The sequence below is a fragment of the Pagrus major genome, chromosome 20 (genome assembly GCF_040436345.1).
Source record: "Pagrus major chromosome 20, Pma_NU_1.0".
NCBI lineage: Eukaryota > Metazoa > Chordata > Actinopteri > Spariformes > Sparidae > Pagrus > Pagrus major.
The window spans coordinates 9598179-9605788 of NC_133234.1; positions in this window are offsets into that span (position 1 = coordinate 9598179).

A 7610-nucleotide genomic window follows, 5' to 3' on the forward strand; every position below is an offset into this window, starting at 1 on the left:
CAAGGCCGCTGCTGAGGACTCAGCCTCCATAGCACACTCAACCAGGTGATTTTTAAGAGACAGACACAACAAACCAACATCCAAAGAACAAGCAGTGCAGAAGGCTGACTGTTACGCTGCCTTACATGCCTGTGTCTCGGCCAAAAAGCTGCATTTGAACACACCACAAACACCACAGCTGATGACCAACTGCGTAAGAGGAAATACCTCTCTATACTACCAGGTACAGGTAGTCCATATTGGTTATTCAAGCAAAGGGAAAAGGGACCTTTTGGGCCTTCTCATGACCCAGGGCCCAGGACAACTGACCTGGTGTCCCCCCCTTGTGGGTGGCCCTGATGGGAAAGAGATGCAATGATGAGGAGTAGAGGACTTTACACACACACACACACACACACACACACACACACACACACACACACACACACACACACACTGCCAACTGTATGTCTTTCTAAACTGTTTTTATTCATTATTATGGGGTTGTGTGTTCATGTAAGTTACTAAATGGCCTGTCAGGAGCAGAGTGTAAAAATATACGCTGCATGTGATAATTATTTGAGGAAACATGGGCCTCTATCACTGTGTGTTTTGGTTACCACACCCAATTTACCATCTTTAATACACATGGCAACATTTCTTTAAGGTGAAATTAATGTGACATAAAAAGTATGACTGCAAGTGATTCCTTTAGTGGACTGCCTTGCAGGTTTTATGAAAAATAACAACTCTTTCTTCACAGAACATGGCCTCAAGGTACCAGAGGTCCTCTATCCATAGATTTTGGTTGTGAACAGATTACAACCAGAACTTTTTCTAAAAATTCCATGTATCTTCTAGACAATTTTATGTTGTGCTGCTGCAGGCACTGTCTGCTCTACTGATATTTTGCAAGCTGACACAAACATTAACTTGCATTATTGCTATCAAAAAGTGTTATTCCACTGCAAGGGAAAACTATAGGCTTCATCAAACTTGTTTTACCATTTGATAATCACATCAATCATCCATGACACTCGGGGACAGGACCATACAGTCCCCTCCAAAACTATTAGAACAGCAAGGCCAATTCCTTTATTTTGGATGTATACTGAAAACATTTGGGTTTGACATCAAAAGATGAATATGAGACAAGAGATCAGCATTTCAGCTTTCATTTCCAGTTATTTACATCTAGATCTGTTACAAAACTTAGAAGATGGAACACCAAATTTTAGACTGAAAATAGATTAGAGTGAATAATACTTAAAATTTGGTTGCAAATCCTTTGCTTGCAATAACTGCATCAAGCCTGCGACCCACTGACATCACCAAACCTTTGCATTCTTCTTTTGTGATGTTTTTCCAGGCTTTCACCGCAGACTCTTTCAGTTGTTGTTTGTTTCGGGGGGGTTTCTCCCTTCAGTCTCCTCATTAGCAGGTAAAATGCATGCTCAAGTCAAGTCCGGAGATTGACTTGGCCAGTCTAAAACCTTCCACTTCTTTCCCCTGATGAACTCCTTGGTTGTTTGTGTGTCCTGGGTCGTTGTCTTGCTGCATGATGAAGGATCTCCCAATCAGTTTGGTTCCATCTCTCTTTAAATTGGCAGACAAAATGTTTCTGTAGACTTCTGAGTTTATTTTGCTGCTGCCATCATGTGTTACATCATCAATGAAGATCAATGAGCCCGTCCCAGAAGAAGCCATGCAAGCCTAAGCCATGACATTACCTCCACCTTGTTTCACAGATGAGCTTGTGTGTTTGGGATCATGAGCAGATCCTTTCTTTTATCCACACATTAGCCTTTCCATCACTTTGGTAAAAGTTCATCTTTGTCTCATCAGTCCATAAAACTTTGTCCCAGAACTTTTGAGCCTCGTCTCTGAACTTTATGGCAAATTCCAATCCGGCCCTCCTATTCTTATTGCTAATGAGTGGTTTGCATCTTCTGGTGTGGCCTCTGCACTTTTGTTCCCAAAGTCTTCTGCGAACAGTGGATTTGTGATACCTTCACTCCTGCCCTCTGGAGGTTGTTGGTGATGTCACCGACAATTGTTTTAGGGTTTTTCTTTGCAGCTCTCATAATGTTATGTCATCAACTGCTGATGTTTTCCTTCATCTACCAGTTCAACATCTGTTGCTGAGTACACCAGTGGTTTCTTTCTTCTTCAGGACATTCCAAATGGTTGTACTGGCTATGGCCAATGTTTGTGCAATGGCTCTGATTGATTTTCCATCTTCTCTCAGCTTCAAAATTGCTTGCTTTTCTCCCATAGACAGCTCTGGTCTTCATGTTGTTGACACCTTTTTAACTATAAATGCAGTCTGCAAAGGCAAAACCCAAAGCTCAAACTGAGAGTAGACATTCAGTGCTATTTATTGTTTGAATAATTAATTTAATAGGACACACCTGGACAACAAAAAACACTGTCAGTCACATGTTCCAATAATTTTGCACACTTGAAAATGGGTGGGTTCAAACAAAAGGTGCTATCTTCTAAGTTTTTCAACAGATCTAGATGTAAATACCTGGAAATGGATGCTGACATACTGATCTCTTGTCTCATATTCATCTTTTGGTGTCAAACCCAAATGTTTTCAGTGTACAGTAAAAATAAAGGAATTTGCCTTCCTGTTCCAATAGTTTTGGAGGGGACTGTAAGTGCAAGCATTACACTAGGAATCAACCTGGGCAGTGTATGTATCATGCCCAAGCACAGGATAAGGACCATGGCTGGATGAACCCACTAGGGGGCCCCAGGGCAAAACTCTACTCTGCCCCCAACTCTGCCAGTGATGAGCACTGACTACATTGTACATTTTTCACATAAATATATGTTAAAGCAAAATTATCATGCCCTTTCTGTACAAGATCTAAAAAATACAATAATATTTGCTGACCATGTTATTATGTGCTGTTGTTTTGACTAATCTTTACATGTCAGGGCCTCAATCATGCATTACCCTTATTAATTATTGACGCTTCAGATGTGTATAAAGCACAATAATAAAATGGGCACAGAAGACAAACACAAGTTGCTTTAATACAACAAAAATGTAAAGGAGCTTCCAAGTTTAGAACTTATTCAAGTGGTGCACATTCTAACACAAATGTGCATTTAAGCAAATTATGACAAACCAATTCACCTGCAGTGAACTGCGGCCTTCAGAGCCCTGTGGCAGTGGCCACCTCTGCCAGGTGAGTAATCCAGCCATAACCAGGAACCACACATTTCACTAATGTTAAAATACAAAGAGACTTTTTTTTTTTTTTAAACCTTTGCCAAGTGTTGGCAAATAGCAGTGTATGGAGTCCCAGAAATGACAATAATAAGCTTATCTGACCAGTTAGTAATTAAATTAACGAATGACATAATTGAATGAAAAAAAGTTAGTTTAAGGACATGAAAAGCAAACAAAAGTGAATGTGAAGAATTAACATTAGGTTAATTTATGAACAACTGGGTACTGAATACTTGAAACCTGAATTGAGAAATGATTCACTTGAAGAAGGAGGCCAGATTGATTTTAGAATTGTTTGCAAGAAATGGAGGGCCGACATTGTAGCCCAGTTGCCAGAATAAAATCTTGGGCATTTTACATTTCTGCAAACCACAGATATGTTCAAATTTGTACCTGTCATATGCACTATATCAACATTTCTACAATATTAATTCTACATATCATGTTCACACAGCATGTATATGAGCTGAAATTCATGTTGTGAGGTGAAGGGGATGGCTGCCAAGCCAGAGACTGGTGTTTGAGACAGCATTTCAACACTTGTAAGTGTGAAACCACTGGATATTTTCAATGAGACATCTGGATATTTCCAGTTGTGTTTGTGGCAACAAAACCAGGTATTTTCAATGAATTGTCTGAATTTTCCAGCCCTGGTTGTGGTGAAACAATCAGGTAAGCCAAAACATAATCTTTGTCTAATCCTGCTTAAGTAGTTTTTGTGCCTAAACCTAACTAGATCATGAGCACAGCGTTGTCACAACATAACATTAAAAAATGTTACTTATGCAAAAGCATACATTACAAACATGTATTGTAGTGATTAGGCTATGTAACATCACTGCAATGTATTCTAAGCCTGAGTGCTACCTCCAGTCTATAGTAATCAGGTTGCTGATGCATACCATGGTTAGCCGATCATGTATCAGATAGTATGTTCAGATTTTTAAGACACACCTTCTCATTATCAAACAACAAAAATGTGAGATATTGTGAGGAAAATGCATTTCTGGGTTTTCTTCCTGAACATTTTTAATTTCTTTTTTTCCAGAAACTCAAAAGTAATCTTTCCACACATTGTAATCCCTTTGTTCACACACCCCCAATGTGCTGTGTTGCACCTTTTAACACAGACATTACTGGCTGTTTGGCGCTAAATATATCACACTTGCAAGATGAAGTAAATCACATTATCACATTACCTGCATTTGCAGTGCATTACCAGTGTTGTTTACATACTGTATGTGTATGAGTGTATGTATGCATGTAGTTTTATATGTGTACATATGTGCGTGTGTGTCTGTATGTGTGAGAGAGTGTGAATAATGGCCTTAAGTAATATGTAAAGTAATCTTTGTAACTGTCTGTGATTGATTTTTTATTGATGATAATGTAAAGTAAATTAAATAAAGTTGGCGATATGATTGGTAATGTTCACTTGGAAATGCTTATTTGTCATCACACAAGTAATGTTATGTTTACAGTGGCATAAATTCCTGTCTAAATACTTATGCCCAATTTCACTTATCATTCTTCGGTTGATTAGATAAAATCAGCAATGCTATTTGGAAATAATTCTTTTTCACAGAAGATATTTTGACATGTCACAGCAGGAAAAGCCCAATGATATGAATCAGCTTCAGTGTCATGGTATGCAACTGTCACACTGTCATGGCTTATTGCAATATTTACTACAATAGTAGTGTACATTATTAGATTTAGTCGTTATCTAGCATTGGTCCCTGCATCTAAGCAATTTGAGAATAATGGCAGTTTCCAATACTATGTTTATGCCTCCACAAACAGGAGTTGTGTTCTCAGGTTGTCTGTCCATCCGTCGGTACGTCCTATTCTTGTCATATTTTAGGAATTTCTTCAAATTGGGTACAAATGTTCACTTAGACTAAAGTATGAACTCATTAGATTTTGGTGGTCAAAGGTCAAAGGTCAAGATCATTGTGACCTCATGGCGCCCCATTCTTGTGAACACGATATCTTAGAAACACACTGAGGGAATTTCTTCAAAATTTGTACCAATGTCCACTATGACTCAAGGATGAACTGATTAATTTGATTGTCAAAGGTCCGAGGTCAAGGTTACTGTGACCTCACAGACCTATTTTTATGGACATAATTCAAGAATTCATATGATAAATCCATTCAATTGTCTAATAGGATAAAATGATGATTTTATGTCATTTGATATCTAAAAGGTCAGAGGTTAAATGCTCTGCAACATCATGATATTCTGCAAAAAATCTTCTGATCATTATTCAACACCACAGCTCTGCAACAGCAACTTGGCTGGTGCGCGGAGGCATACAACCGCAATGCCATAATTCTAGATTTACTTTTAGATCTCAGATTGGACTTTCCATCTGGTACCATGGACAACAAGACTAAAATTCTAAACCCCAAAATCTGAGCCCAAAAGTTTGTGAAACTCTTTAGTGTGGAAGTAAGAAAAAGCATGGGGTAATTTAAGTTTAAAAGGTTCAGCTTCTGGTGAGCATGAATATACTCAGTAGATTTGATGGAAACTGCCCGTTAGATTTTGATATTTCTTGAGTGGAAAAGTTGGCCTTAAGGTGGAAGCAGGGAAGAAGTCTGGGCGTCACCCAAAATATTAGGATTCTTCCTCTGAGGACCATTAAAATGCACAGCAGGTTAAACTGAAATCCTGCCATTAGATTTGGGGGACAGCTTGACTATTAAAACATGTTGCTCAAAGGTACATTTTAGGTCTGATGGTGGCACAAAAGGAAAGGTCACAGAGTCCACAAAATTACAGGGAGTAAACATAACCGTGAAAGCCCTACAAATCCAAGAGCTATTTTAATGTTTCAAAATATAATATCTTGCTCCACACTGAAGTTGTAGACAGACTGACAAATGTTTTCCCTATGGCCTGCCACCAAACGAGAGCAAGGGCAGTTCAGAGCAGAGTCCATAATTATCAAACCGCGTTGATAAAATCCTCTGCGAATAAACTGCTGTGATGTTTGCACAGACAAGAAGATGCTGGAGAGCAGGAGAAGAAAACCATACAGAGATAGCTAACTGAACACCCGCACTTATTTCAATCCCAGGTGTAGATTGAGAGAGCAAAAACTATTTTGTTGCACAATGGTGCATGTGTGTACAATTGGACAAGTATAAACTAATATGTCATTGAAAATAATATTGATTGTAATTTCAATAATATGTATATTTGAGGCCCAAACTCTAGACAAATTTTCAAAATGCTCACAAAAATTGGCCTAAACACTGCCTGAGTAGTGACTACATTGATTCCTGTTGGGCTCATGTTAATGTGCAGGCTTAACTATAAGTACATGCAAAGGTTCAAGCTGGGGTTTAGATGTAGTTACACTGGGTTTAATCAATAAGGTATTTCCACTCAAGATGACTCAACCAGAGAAACTGTCTTTATTTTACCAAAGATCTTCTCTTATTATTGATGTACATGTACTAAGAGAAAAGGAAATATCTTACTCCTCAATGTCTTAGTAGCAGCCAATATGATATGATATGAACAATATGGTAAAAAAACAAAAAAAACAACAACAACATATTGCCATTATTTTGATGGATGTTGCGATAAGATTCAGGATAAGTGGTAATGATAATTTTGGCATCACAATTTATAATCTCCCTGGTAAAGAAAAAAAAATTAAATCATGATGATGTGACATATGTTGAGGTTAGTCCAAACAAACTTGTTTTCAGGAGAACAAAATTGCAGCTGAATCTCTGCAGCACTACCTCATTATGATGCTGTTTTGTCACACATTTTACCTTTATCAAAAAATTGTAGCTTCTTGCAATTACGATATTGCACTTTCCCATATTACAACTACTTGCCCAGATTCAAAGCCACTTTTGAGCTGAGCTAACTAGCTAACAGCAGCTACAGTTAAGCAGTAGTAAGTGGTTACTCAGGTGATTTGCTGCCCCATATTTGTTTTGAGTATGAATCTGACAGGTGGCAGATTCTTACATATTACACCTTTAATTGTGCAGCACTATCAAAGTGCACTATTTATCACTATAAATTATTATTTTTACAAAAACATAAATTATAACATGCAGTTGTTGCATATTTTGGCTCACTACACAAGCACACAAATAGAATATTAAGGTGATAACAGATTATCAACAAATATTGTAGACATATACAGAAAAATCAGCATGCAAGTGTATTGTCTGTAAATATGATAATATTGTACAAAACAAAAACATGAATACAATACTGAAGACGCTACAGCATACTGGAGTTTTAAACGTTTTTTTATATATATAAAAAAGGGAGTGTTAATGCTGCTTTTTTGGACTTTTAAACGTTTACTGTTAAAATCGTACTTACTGTTACTACTTCTACTTTAATTAT